The 14,682-nt window shown below is 33.2% G+C and overlaps 1 pseudogene; it reads right to left on the bottom strand.

The window, feature by feature from the left end:
* Positions 1–6,043, bottom strand: LOC110710687 (annotated as a pseudogene).
* Positions 6,044–14,682: the final 8,639 nt, after the last annotated feature.

The following is a 14,682-nucleotide window of genomic DNA, read 5'->3' on the forward strand; positions in this document are numbered from 1 at the left end:
TGAGAAATAGAGATGGGAATGGGATGCATACTATTCAGCAATGATTGTCTTCAAGCTTATCAAGAGACAATTAAGAAGGAAGAGGTCAACAACATAAGGAGCACATAGCAGTGTACACATAGTAATATCAATACGAACCATCAGGTTTGTTAATTCCCATGCCAAATGCCACCTGAAAGACACGATCACAGTGAAATAAGGCAGGCATTCACTCGATAAGTATAGATGATAAACAATTGAATTATTTTCGCTAGCATCTTACTGTCCCAACAATGACCTGTAATTTGCTATTGCTCCACCTGCATCGTGATAGAAATACCAACTTAGACTAAAATATGCCAATAATCACCAATTCTAGATCCATCACTTATTCATCAAAAACCATTAAAATAAAGACTACATATTTAATTAAATCAACCTAAATATCAAGGTTTGCAAAAAGACACTGTGAAAGTGAAGGGTGATCTGGCATACTCTTACCACACATTTATATTGCATCAATTGATATGTACATACAGAGAAGTGATGAGTCATAGAATAGATCGATGACAAGAAACGAAATAAAGGCAACAACAGTTCTCATTAAAAGGGAAACAAACCCAAAAGTAAAAGGCAAGAGTAATTAGAATCAACATCCAAAAAGATAACATATTCTCATGATCAAGAAGCAGCACAACATGTTATGAGTATACAAAATACTACTTTTAATTGAAAACTATCATTAAAAAAAGGACCCACTTAAACAACAAAGGTAAACAGAATCCACTTAAATCTACCTAAAGCTAGTATCATTACAAATGGATTACATGTAAAAAGGTCTGAGAAAATAGGTGTTTTGAAAACAATTTTGAGGTGTTAAGCGGCAAAGGTGACTATATAAAAGGAAGCTGTTAGCGAATCTTACAAAGCTAGTAATGGGGTGACAGCGAACATCAGTTTGTGAGCTGAGATAGTAAAATTTTAAAAATGGAAAGAATAGAAAAGGAAAATTTAACAAGAAAAAATAAAAGACAGAACAATGAATTGCTATGCTGCATGATTGATGCATAGAAAATTTAGACCATACCGCATGTGAACATTTTCACAGTCTCTAACTTCCATATCAGCATGGTAAAAATCAGCTTTAATTCTCTTTTCACGTAATTCCTTTGCAACCTATTTTCCAGAAAAAACAGAAAATTGTTAGAAACCAAAAAGGTTATAGTTCACAGTACGTAAACTATCTATTGTGGAAGGTAAGCCGTATAACTAACCTGCTCACATTCTTTCCTAGAGAAGCAGTAAACTATTCCTGATTCATTATTTGGATATGATCCACTGATAAAATCAGCAATTTCATCAACCACCACCTTTCCAACTGATGACTTCTCCCTCACCTGTGCAAGAAAATAGAAATAACCATTGGAAACTCTGGCATTCAGGCAAATAAGAAACAAAGCACTCATATGTCTACTAACCATATAAAACAAATTTGGCCTGTTCACACTGCTAACAAATGTTACACATTTTTGTATATGCAACATCTCCATCAGATCAAGTTGGACTTTCTTTGTAGCAGTTGCCTGAAAATAATAAGAGAAAAGATCAGGTTTAAAAACATAAAAATTAATATATCGGACACTTGATTCTTTAACAAAAACAACTTGGCAGAAAGAAAAAAAGGGCAGGATACCGTTAAAGCAATAACAGGAACTGTTGGAAATTGAGTCTTCAAGATACCAAGGTTCTTGTAGTCAGGACGGAAATCATGACCCCACTGACTGCAACAATGTGCCTCCTGCAAAAGAGCGACTTACTGACTCGTGCTAACAATTTCAGCTATAACAAGAATCATTGTCTATGGCAGCAATAAACACAGTTAGCCAAAATTTTTAGGATACATCAAACTTATAAGTCCCTACATTTAAAATTAATGAGAGCATAAAATAATGCAACACAGGAAAAAAAATCGAAAACTAAGCATTCAATGACAGATTGACAGCAGAAAAGTTGCATATTCTTGTATATGCCTCAGCAGACGACCACCATTCAAACATATTGATTTTTTTTATTTTATTTTCAATTTTTTATCTAGAGTCCACCAAGCAAATAATCGTCTTAACTTTATTGAACAGAGTACAATATAAGTTCTTTTTTGGTTAGGAAAGTGGGAGGGAGTTAAGTAAATTGTTGTAGTTCTTTTATAATGACGTATTAATTTGTTTACAGCACCAGGAACAAAGTGATTACCATACATCAAATGAGTTCCTACTCTCAAGGAGGAATTAGCAATTTCAACTCACATCTATTGCTATGAGCGAAAGACGGCCAGCATGGTGGCACTTTTCAAGCTTTGACATAAATCTTTTACTCTTAGATATCTTCTCTGGTGTAACATACAATATCTTGAGGTCTCCTTCATTCTTTTCAAGGGCCTTGTATATGAACTTCTCATCTTCCTTGCTAGTAGTTGAAGTCAACATGTATGCTGGAACACCTAAAGCAGTCAGACCCATCACCCGAAGCAAAAATTCAACATTTTATAGCTAGATTTGTTTGGTGGCAAACCAATGAATGCTTTGCTTCACGCAGCATTAGCATATATGGATATATCTGATCTTGGATTAAAGAAAGCAGAGGACTGACTACAAGGCAAACCCCATCACAAAGTACAGCTGGAAGTTGGTAACAGAGACTTTTGCCACCACCTGCAGCCATAATCACCAACACATCTCTACCACTCATGACTGCATTTATTATCTAGTAAAATTGAATTTACTGGGTCAGACCATGGCAGAAAAAAAAAGTAGATTCCTGGATATAGTTCAACATGGAGAAAAAAAAAGTCACAACAATGGGAAAATTCATTGCATAAATTTTCTTATAAATAAACTAAAATAAAAGAAAAATGCTGAAAAGCCTAAAATATAGGAAAAATCCACCACGACAAGTATTTTAACCCTCAAAAAAGTCAAAATCCCCAAAACATGAAGAGAACATATTACTTACATAGATTTAAATATTTAATACCTTTTTTGTAACACACCAATAAATAGCCAATAAAGCAAGAATCTAGATGTTCCCCCCCCCCCCTCCTCTTTTTTTATTTTTTTTTTATTTTTTTATTTTTGTTTTGTGCGGGGTAGGGGGGGCTAAGCATCTGTTGTTGTTGTTGTATTCGGCCAGAATAGTATTTGAATTTTTAGGATAAAGATACTGAGCCCACACTAGCAATTCTTTCAACCCAAAACCCATTACCTGACCCTGATGCACACAATATCTCCTAACCAGCAACTGCACACAAATTAAACTCAACTTCAAAGTTTCCCAAAAGACCAGTTGATGTGACATACTGCCCATTAACTCTTTCACCACTTCCATGGACATAAATATGTTGCTCAAGTCAGCCATGATACTTCTGAAATTTTAGAAAGATTAAGATTAATCATTTGCTTTGTGAGAATCTATGAAAATAATTTAAACTGGACTTCACAGCCTAGAGACTAAATTCATCATGATGTTAAGCTAATGGATTCACAACATAAAAAGAGGACTCCAAACAAATCAGGAAACCCTAAGGCTCAAGCTAAATAGACTATGCATTATCTCAACCCAATTAGACCTAATTTTGTCGACAAGAAGGCAAAATATACAACATTACTGATTTTAGAAAACTATGTTTCCTTTAGATTAGACAAACAAGTTGATAACGTATTTACCTCCCGTTGATTTGCACGATATGAAGAAATGCCAAAAGGAGATCCTCAGCCTCAGAATCCCAACCAAAAGACCCTGACCAATCCTCTGGAGCTGTTGAGGCACCATCGTTACGGACTTACGGTGGCTACCTGATGCCTCACAATCTTCAAGGAGTGCCTTTAGTTCAGATTGTCAGGCATACAAATTTTCTTGTTGATCTAGCAGTAGCTTTATTTGATCTGCAGATCCATGCAAAATTGTAAACAGGTATTACCATACCAAATTAGATGACTTATACTCAGGTATCCATTTCCTGTTTCGAAGAAGGTTTTTTTTATTTTTTTATTTTATTTTATTTTTTTCCACTTTTGAAGATAGAATTTGGGTTGTAGGTCAACATATATTGACAATCCATATTAAATAAGTAGAGCATACGTAATTGCTATTCTATGTAACAAGCACTTTCTTATATTTGTGATGTATTAAAAATCAAGGTTCGGACTTGTAAATTGAAGGTGAAAAGTGTTTATGAGGGAGCGACGATCTTCTGGCAGGCTTAAAGCAACTGACACTGGCAGTTAGAAAAGTTAACAGAACAGCATTATAAAAGACTGCCAAACAAAAATTTCAAACCACAAGGCCACAAAACAATAGCCCCGATAAGCTAATATTACAAAATTCAAATCAAGAACAAGATGGACAAGGATAGACTACAAGAAATTAGACGGAGTCAAATGGGTTTTTTTTTCCCCTGTGGGATATATAGCGTCACTGTAATTCTCAATTTCTCCTTTTTACATTTTGAAAACAGCTCGATACACTGCTTCGGTCTCTAGCCAGTGCTGAAGGCCTCTCTACAATATATAAAAACCAAACTTTTCCAAAACCAAATTCTAAAAACAAACTCTAGGAGTCTTCAAACAGTACATCATCATACAAGCAGTTAGATAAGTAACACAATGCCTTTTGTTAGGCCCTTCCTCTTAGGTTACCAAACAAAAAACATCATGATTACCCTAGCCATTGTTACTCTCTCCAATTCTTATTATCTGTCCATTTACCCAGCCTTTCTTATCAGGCACACTTCAAAATCAATTAGCAACACTATATAAGTCGTCATTTCAATACCGGATGCGATACTACTCACCAATTTTAAATACCAATGCGATAACTAACAAATAGTAAACTTAGTATTAATATTAGAACTTGGCTCTTACTGCTGCTCTTTGTTCTTTACATGTTAAAGTTCTTGGAATTAGTCCAAATATATATAAACACATCAAATGAGCTAAATTTCGAATTTCAGAAATCATATCATACCCCAATTATTTAATGGGTGCTTTAAAAATGTTAATTTATACACTATTTGGAAACAATTGTACACACAGAAAAACCAGACCCCCAAAACTAATTTGTAACAATCATCTAAGCTTCATTTACCCAAAAATCACCGTCTAACTCAACTAAAATGTATTATTTCTTCACATTTTCTGGTTACGCAAAATTTGCCATGAAAGATGGAAATAATTATATAAAAAAAATACCCAAATACAAATACTAAATTAGTAATTTACCTATAAATAAAATGCAAGATTATAATGCAATTTAAAACTAGAAAAATAAACAAGAAAAGAAAAAACCTTGAACATCTTGAAGCTCGGCTTCCACATTCAGCAACTCTTCCAGAACTTCATTGGTGCAGTTCATTTCCCAGAATTTTTGCTCTTCGTGTTTGTAAAATTTTTATTTCAACAAAATTTGTACTTTTGAATCAATTAAATTAACCCCCAGAAATCGTAATTGAAGAGACTACTGCCCAATTAAATTTGCGAATTAATTGAAAACTGGAGAAAATGTTATGTAATGTCAGCCCATTCTTTTCTTTTAATTTTAAGATAAAATTGCCTTTTTTTTTAATATTTTTTAATAGGTGGTCTTAAATGTTTTTTTTAATAGTTGGTCTTAAAGGTTAAAAATACTGGAATTATAATCGAAAGTTCAATCCAACACAAAAGCATAACAAAATGGAGTAGTGTAAATGACCAATTCGTGGCTATTGTGAGTTGATGTGTAAGCTTGTATAAGTTGATAGTACTACTCGTGATTATATTGGGATAAATTTTTTGGACCGAATTATAAATCGTAACACTTCATTTATTAATTCATATCTCCTATGATCCCACGTATATAATCAAATGTACAAATTGAAATAACGGATCTAGATGGATTCGAACCACCAACCTCCCAAACATAATTTAGGCGCTCTTTCCATTTAGAGCTTATAGATCATGAATTCATGATGCACCTCACATAATACTAATACGTAGTATGAAATTCTAACCAAGGCCTCAGCATCATGCTTTTTCTCATAAAAAGACTATAGAACTGCACATCACAGCTTTTGTTTAAAACATATCTTGTACCCTAGTAGCTACGTTCGTGAGTCCGCCCCGGTCTCACTCACTCCAAGAGCTACAGCACTGATCGATTTTCCATGTTAGATTCTCAAGTTTTGGAAAATTCATAAGTGGTCAATGAACCATTTCGAGGCTACCCTAGCTCAAAAACAAAAAACATTGCAGGCTACAATCATATCACATTGCAACTCAGCTAAATTGATTGCGATGAGCATCATCTTTTACTCCCAGGAAGTGTAACACAAAGGAACTTCAAATTTATTAATTATTCGAGTAATTAAAAAAAAAAAAAAAAAGACAAAACTTGAGCAAAATCTAATCTATTAATCATATGGGAAAACATATCTTTGAGAAATAGTCACAATAAACAATCAATCAAGGAATTACTATTAATAGGTTCACATCTCACTCTGACAACAGGTATTCAGCATTGAACATTGAAGTTGTGACATTGGCAAAACACATCAAGCATCAACGAACCACATTTGATAGTGCCTCATTGCTAGGCGAACCATCCATGAAAATCTAACAAACAGCTAAAAAGTTAAACTTGTGCAGATGAGATCCTCGGAATCAGAACAGCACCTTGCCCACACAGCGTAGAGTATCAGCAGTCTGGCACCTAAATGTACAAAACCTGTAGAAGAACATCTAATACAAAAGTATACAAAGAGAATGATATAATGTCGATTACACCACTAACTCCAAACACGATTCAACACTATTGTTCTCAATAGACAGTAATGTAAAATGCGAACACAAGCAACAAAGAGCAGAATTAAAAAAAAAAATAAAAAAATTGCTCGCTGGTAATAGATTGTTTAAATTAATTTGAGCATCAAGATGCCTGAACAGAATGCATAATAAATAAACTTAGAATTTACTTCAAGGATTACGGTGGCATGAAGCTGTGAAAATAAATATTGACATGGTTGAGAGATTGCCAAATAGCCCCAAACTGTATGGGGTAACTACGTACACATATATGATGGTTGGTGCAGTGTCCACATACGAGGATTGGTGCAGCGTAAACATAACCGAGGATCGGTACAGAATACAATCTAGTGGAATATATGACCTATCTGTGCAGCTGGCAAGTGGTAGTCACGTCTATTTTGCAATACCCTCTACAAATTGCTTGGAAGTTGCTCAATCAGAGTAGCTTATTCAAGAACATAATTAGCTATTCTTTTGATAAATATAAATGCAATGAAGGGAACTGTATGTAGCTTTCCACATAATGATCATGGAAGTTAACCTAAAGTTCGTAATGAATGTTTTGTATGGGTAAGTCAATGAAGAGATCTTTGACATGCTCGACATTCTGAACATAAATTAAGTTCTAAATAAGCAGAATTTCTCAATACTCCGTACAAGATTGTAGGACCCCCAATTTAGAAAGATTCAAAAAGCAGAGCTCTGTGCATGCAAAAAAATTTCGAAGACAGCAATTGTAGGACAGCCTTGATGTCAAGGGACTAATGAAGAGTACTGACACCACCTTAACCTTCGCAGATAACATTGCAATCTAAATAGTACCAGTAATTAGAAAGGATTTTTGATAAACATGGAATTTGATAAATATACCTTGGCAAAATTGGATCTTGGCCAAACATGTTGTCCAACGAAATCATTTGAAGTGGCTTTGCTCGATGTTGGTGCAATAGCAGTGGAGTTTGATGGTTCAAGTGCATAGGGGTGCAGGGAAAGGGAGACAAATAAAGAAAAACAGACACGACACACACACGGTTGGGAGAGCCGGGAAAAACCCCGTGCCATCTCCCAACAAAACCACAAAAAAGATCTTTTATTAAGATTGATGACCTGCCAAGCAAGCGCACCCGACATGGCAAAGGTCGACTAACAAGACCAATTCACCAAAACAAGGAAAACACTCCATTCTCCCCAACGACCCCGACCATACGAACTATACTACTAGTTTCCATCCACATAACATAAAACTCACCAATACCACATGTTTTGAGAGTAATTTATCACAACTGTGAAGTACAAATTATATGAACACACCATAAATTGGGCGAGCCAAACCGCAACGCAGCCATCTTCCTATACAGCCCTATCAGCCTGCTGAACTGTGCAGAACATCTGACAATCAATCAGGACCAAACCACTAGTCCACACGTCAGAGCACTGCAAAAGTCCTGGTTCCAACAACCAATGTAGCAAAATTAAATCGATTGTATAATTTTCTAACCTAAAAATCAAAGATGAATCATGTTTATAAGTTCGTCTAATCAAACCATCAAGGATATATCATGTTTATAAATTCGACTAGCGGAACAATCAAAGATGAATCAAGCTTCTTGCATCGCATGAAATCAATTTCATAGACGAACTTTAAATTTCAATTTCAAACCAATAGAACGAAAATAATAACCAATTTCACAGTTTTCCAACAATAGAGGCAGATTTATGCAGCAATCAAAATCTTGAAATAATGGCGATGTAATCACATGCGAACAGCCAAAATAACCTAAATGCACAGAGATATATTCAATCCAAACAGAAAAATTCACTTAAATTGACAGAAATATTCGTAAATTTCATTTAAATTAAACGAAAGAAACAATGTAAAAATTAAACTATTAAGCAATTACTCCATCAAAAATTTAATGATCATGGAAATTCAGCAATCTTATTTAAAATTGATATGATTGAATAACAATAATCAAACAGATAAATATATTCAAAGAAAGGCAGAGACAACCGATTCGAATCAAATTCAAATCTCTTACGACAAACGAATCATAAAATTCGACCAAAATCAAACAAAAACGCCAAAAAATTTCAAGAAATCATAATTATTGCATATAAATTATAATTGAATCGAATAAATAAGATCGGATGATAGCTTAATACTTCCGTAATCAATCAAATCCGCAAAAAGGGAAGAATTAACGGGAATCGACGCGAATCAAATAAATCATTGAACAAAATAATCGATGAATTTGAAGAACGATTAATTGAATGATTCGAAGAACAAAAAATTGTTTGGAGAAATCTGATCGAAGAGGAGAAGACATGGTTAAGAAGAGAGAGAAGGAATCAGAAATCAGAGAACAGGTAAAAATATGAGATATATATAGGGGATCAAGAAAAGTAATGGACGATTGAGATTGCATGGTTAATAGGATGATCGGACGGTTGTGCTTAGAAGGACTTGGTATTAAGGGTCTGTTCCGATTTTCGATTGACTGAACTGAACTGAACTGAACTTATTAATTAGTGATTTTTAACTACGGATTATTATTATTATTATTATTATTAATTATTGATATTAATTATTATTATTATTATTATTATTTATTGATTACTAGATGTAAGCTCGTGCGATGCACGGTTTTTAAATATTTCATTTTGTATATTTTTTTGTAATTTCTTAATATTTTTTGTACAATTATTTTAACATTAATTTAAGCTAAAATATTTTGTTAAGTTTTAAATTATTCTGATAAAATCATAATCATTAAATCAAAATATATTTTTTAATTTCTAATTATTTGTTAAAATAATATAAATCCTAATGTAAAAGATAATATAAAAGATAATTTTTTGTTTTTTTCATAATTTAAATCTTAAATTACTATTTTTTGTTTTCAATTCTCAAATTTCATTTGTTAATTTTTTCTTAAATGGCGACTAAAAATTAAAATTCTAAATTAATATATAAATCTAATTTTTCATTGGTCGAAATATTACTTTTGCTTATGTGGCGTGCGATGCATGAATTTTTATACTTCGTATACATTTTGTATATAAATATTTTTTTGGTGATCTCTTAATTTTTTTTCTTGCATTATAAGTTTTAAAATTTTATATGAAAGTATCATATCATCAGATATTTACATAAAAACATTAACATCAAATGATAATTTATATTTTTTTTAATATCAAAATATAATTTTTAGTTTTTTTAAATAATATAAATCCTAATATCTAAAGATAATTTTTAGTTTTGTAATAAATAAAAATAATAAAATTTAGTGTTCTTAACTAATTAAAATCCTAATAAATTACTATTCGTCGTTTTTACCTACGTGGAAAAAATTTAAAATTTCATTCGTCACTTTTGTTTAGGTGGCGAGTGATTTTTTTAATTCTAAAATAAAATAGAAATCTAATTTTTAATTGGTCGAAAATATATCTTTTCTTATGTGGCGCTCCCAATGCTCTCCAAAAATGTCTACTTTATTTATTTACTAGATGTAAGCCCGTGCGATGCACGGTTTTTTAAATATTTCATTTTGTATATTTTTTTTTGTAATTTCTTAATATTTTTTTTATTTTCTATTCTATTATTTTAACATTAATTTAAGGTGAAATATTTTGTTAAGTTTTATATTATTCTTATACAAATTTTACATATATAGAACTTGAATATATAAATTGAAATAAATATTTCTCATTCATCGGATAGTTAGATAAAATCATTAAATCAAAATATATTTTTTAATTTCTAATTATTTGTTAAAATAATATAAATCCTAATGTAAAAGATAATATAAAAGATAATTTTTGTTTTTTTTCATAATTTAAATATTAAATTACTATTTTTTGTTTTCAATTCTCAAATTTCATTTGTTAAATTTTTCTTAAATGGCGACTGAATATTAAAATTCTAAATTAATTATAAATCTAATTTTTCATTGGTCGAAATATTACTTTTGCTTATGTGGCGTGCAATGCACGAATTTTTATATACATTTTGTATATAAATATTTTTGTGGTGATCTCTTAATTTTTTTCTTGCATTATAAGTTTTAAAATTTTGTATGAAAGTATCATATCATCAGATATTTACATAAAACCATTAACATCAAATGATAGTTTATATTTTTTAAATATCAAAATATAATTTTTATTTTTTTAAATAATATAAATCCTAATATCTAAAGATAATTTTTAGTTTTGTAACAAATAAAAATGATAAAATTTAGTGTTCTTAAATAATTAAAATCCTAATAAATTACTATTCGTCGTTTTTACCTAAGTGGCAAAAATTTAAAATTTCATTCGTCACTTTTGTTTAGGTGGCGAGTGATTTTTTTAATTCTAAAATAAAATAAAAATCTAATTTTTGATTGATCGAAAATATACCTTTTCTTATGTGGCGCTCCCAATGCTCTCCAAAAATGCCTACTTTATTTATATATATTAGATATATATATATTAGATTAGATTATGATTATTATTATGATTATTATTATTTATTGATTATTATTATTATTATTGTTATTATTATTATTATTATTTATTGATGATTATTATTATTATTATTTATTGATTATTATTATTAGTATTATTATTTCAATTATTATTGTTATTATTATTATTATTATTATTATTATTATTATTATTATTATTATTGTCAGGGCCTGTTCATATTTACTGAACTGAGCTGAATTGAACTGATTGGAGCTGAACTGAACTGAACTGATTGGAGCTGAGCTGAGCTGAACTGAACTGAGGGCCTGTTCATATTTACTAAACTAAGTTGAACTGAACTGAACTGAACTGATTGGAGCTGAACTGAACTGAACTGAAGTGAACTGATTGGAGCTGAACTGAACTGAACTGAACTGAAAAATTAAAATGCATAAAACTGAACTGAACTGAACTGAACTGAAAATAAGTAAATATGAACAGGCCCTGAACTGAACTGAAAAATTAAAATGCATAAAAGTTGTTGTTGTTGTTGTTGTTGTTGTTGTCGTCGTTGTAATAAGAGCTTTAAAGAATGAAATTTGGCTTTATATCATTAGCAATATCATTAGACATAAATTAAGAGCTGAATTGAACTGAACTGAACTGAACTGAACTGAACTGAGCTGAACTGAACTGAATTTCAACGGAAGAGAACAGGCCCTAAGTTTGGCGGAAAAAGGGGTCTATTAATAGAGTGGATAGAGTTTGGCGGTTGAATTAGGCCACGTCATTAGGGCTCAAATAGTATTATGTGGTAGTTAAACACAATTTCTATATTCTTAATTTATTTTATAAAAATCTTTGGCGGAAAATATAATTTAATTAAGATCCGTCAAAGTAATTAATGAATAAAAAAAAATCTAGTAAAAGTCCCTCGTGCTTGGGTTCGTGGTCCCGTGCTAGAGTTAGTGATTTTCAGTGCCTTCTTTGTGTTTTTCTGTGATTTCTGTGTGAATTTTGGTGATTGATTTGTGATTTTCCTGGTCCTTTAATCGTGTGTGATTGATTTTCTGTGTGTATGCTCGTGATGGATGGTGATTTGTGTAAGGAGTGGGAAAAACTTAAGCTTACGGAGGATGAGAATAAAATTGTTGGAAACTCGGAGGAGTCTGATGTAGGGTGTGAGTTTGAGGACCAATTGAGTCTTGCTCTGATTGGGAAACTGTGTACTGTGAAAACGTTTAGTGTGGAAGCCATGAAACGTACCCTGTATGGCATCTACATGATAACATTGTGATAAATTCTGTGGACACAAATCTCTTTATTTTTCAATTCTTGAAGGATGAAGATAGGACGAGGATTATAGATGGTAGTCCGTGGTTCTTTGATGGAAAATTACTTCTGCTGAAGGAGATTAATGGTGGAGAGCAACCTTCGGAGGTATCTTTTGAGTTCTCACCTATGTGGATTCGATTATTGGATGTCCCATTCAATAAGAGGAACTTCTCTGTTATGTATGAAATTGGTGAATTACTTGGTGGTTTCTTGGAGTTTGATGACTCTAATCCGTTAGGGTGGGGCGATTATATGCGCATAAAAGCGAAGATTGATGTTCGAAAGCCTCTAAGAAGGGGTCTATTTATATCGGCAGGTAGTCGAAGCCAAAATGGATTGACATCAAGTACGAAAGGCTGGCTGATTTCTGCTTCTTCTGTGGCCGATTGAACCATACGATTAGAGATTGTTCAGTGAAGCAGGGGACAGAGAGGAGGGTGGCAAAATTGTATATCAATATCTCGCTTGGTTGAGGGCATCTCCATCTAAACCGCAACAAAAATCATATGTTGTACGGGAGAAAGAAAGGTTATGGACCGAGAAATCGGAAGCTGCTCGTTGCGGTGAGAGTTCGAAGGGGAACAGCCAAAACATATCAAACTCGGATCTGTTGGTGTAGTAAGAAAGCTGGTTTTTTTTAAGGAAAAGGGGTCTGAAAGTCTGCTGCAACCTAAGGCTAGAGAGGCCACTCTGGCTCTGGTTTTTGATGAGCAAAATATGAGAACCGTGCTTCGACCGAAGAGTGTATCTGCGATGGGAGTGCAAAATCCTATTATGGCAAGCAGGGGGAGTGAAGAAAGGGTGGTGGAAGATGAAAGTAAGGTTAGAGAGAAGATAGAGGAAGGAGGAGATAAAATAAAATGTTAGGGTCAAGTAAGGGGGGTATGGAAGGGTTGTTGGTTGCTGAGAGTGGGAGTTTGGAGGTGGAAAAAAATGGGGATGGTGTGGGACTTGAAGTGGCAGGAAAAAATAATGAGGGGGGGGGGAATAAATTAAAAAATAAAAATCATGGATGAGAATAGAGAGAATGGAGGAGGGTTATGGGAGTGAGGTGCGGCTGGCGGGAGCAGAAAATTTGATGGAGTCTTATGCATATAATAAGAAGAGAAGGAATAAGAGTGAGATGGTGGAAGTTTTGGGGGACAAAAGAAGGAAAACATATGGTATTATTGTTACTGGGGACAGTAAAATCCAAGTAGAGGGAGGTGGAGATAGCCACTCCCTTGAAGGACAATGAAACTGTTAAGTTGGAACATCCAAGGGATTGGCAACCCTTGGGCGGAAAGGACTCTCCGAGATTTATGTTGGACAGAGAGGCCGGATGTGGTGTTCTTAATGGAGACTATGACAGATGATGGTAGATTAGAAAAAATTCAAAGGCGTTGTGCTTTTGAGAATGGAATTTGTAAGTAATGGTAGGTCGGGTGGAATGGGTTTTTGGTGGCGTGGTGTAATGATTAATACTGTCTCTTACTCCCCTCATCATTTTGCGGTGGATGTATGCAAACCGGATGGTGTGCCTTGATGGAGAGCTATAGGTGTATATGGGTGGCCAGAAACAGAAAATAAATATAAAACATGGGAGTTAATGCGAAATCTTAAGAATAATTGTAGTATCCCGTGTATTATGTTTGGGGATTTTAATGAGATTGTTAGTATGAGGGAAAAGGAAGGTGGTACGGTGAGGAGAGAGGTACTTATGGATGCTTTTCGTAATTCCATTGATGATTGTGGTTTGAGGGATTTGGGTTATAAAGGAAGCATTTTTACTTGGCAAAGAGGGAAGACGGTGGAGACGATTATGAGAGAAAGTCTTGATCGGTTTCTTGGTGATGATGGGTGGTGCGAATTATTCCCTAATCATTCGGTGCAACATTTAGTGAGGGAAGAATCAGACCATTCTCCTATACTTCTTGATAACCTGAATTATTTTGAAAGGGGTAGGAAGAAAAAACTGTTCAGATTCGAAAGCATGTGGCTCGCAAGAGAGGATTGCACAAATGTTGTATCGGATGCTTGGAAGAGCAGCGAGGGATTAGCTCCTCATATGCGCATAGCTCTATGTGTCGATGACTCAAAATATGGG

The sequence above is a fragment of the Chenopodium quinoa genome, unplaced genomic scaffold, assembly GCF_001683475.1.
Source record: "Chenopodium quinoa cultivar QQ74 unplaced genomic scaffold, ASM168347v1, whole genome shotgun sequence".
Taxonomy (NCBI): domain Eukaryota; kingdom Viridiplantae; phylum Streptophyta; class Magnoliopsida; order Caryophyllales; family Amaranthaceae; genus Chenopodium; species Chenopodium quinoa.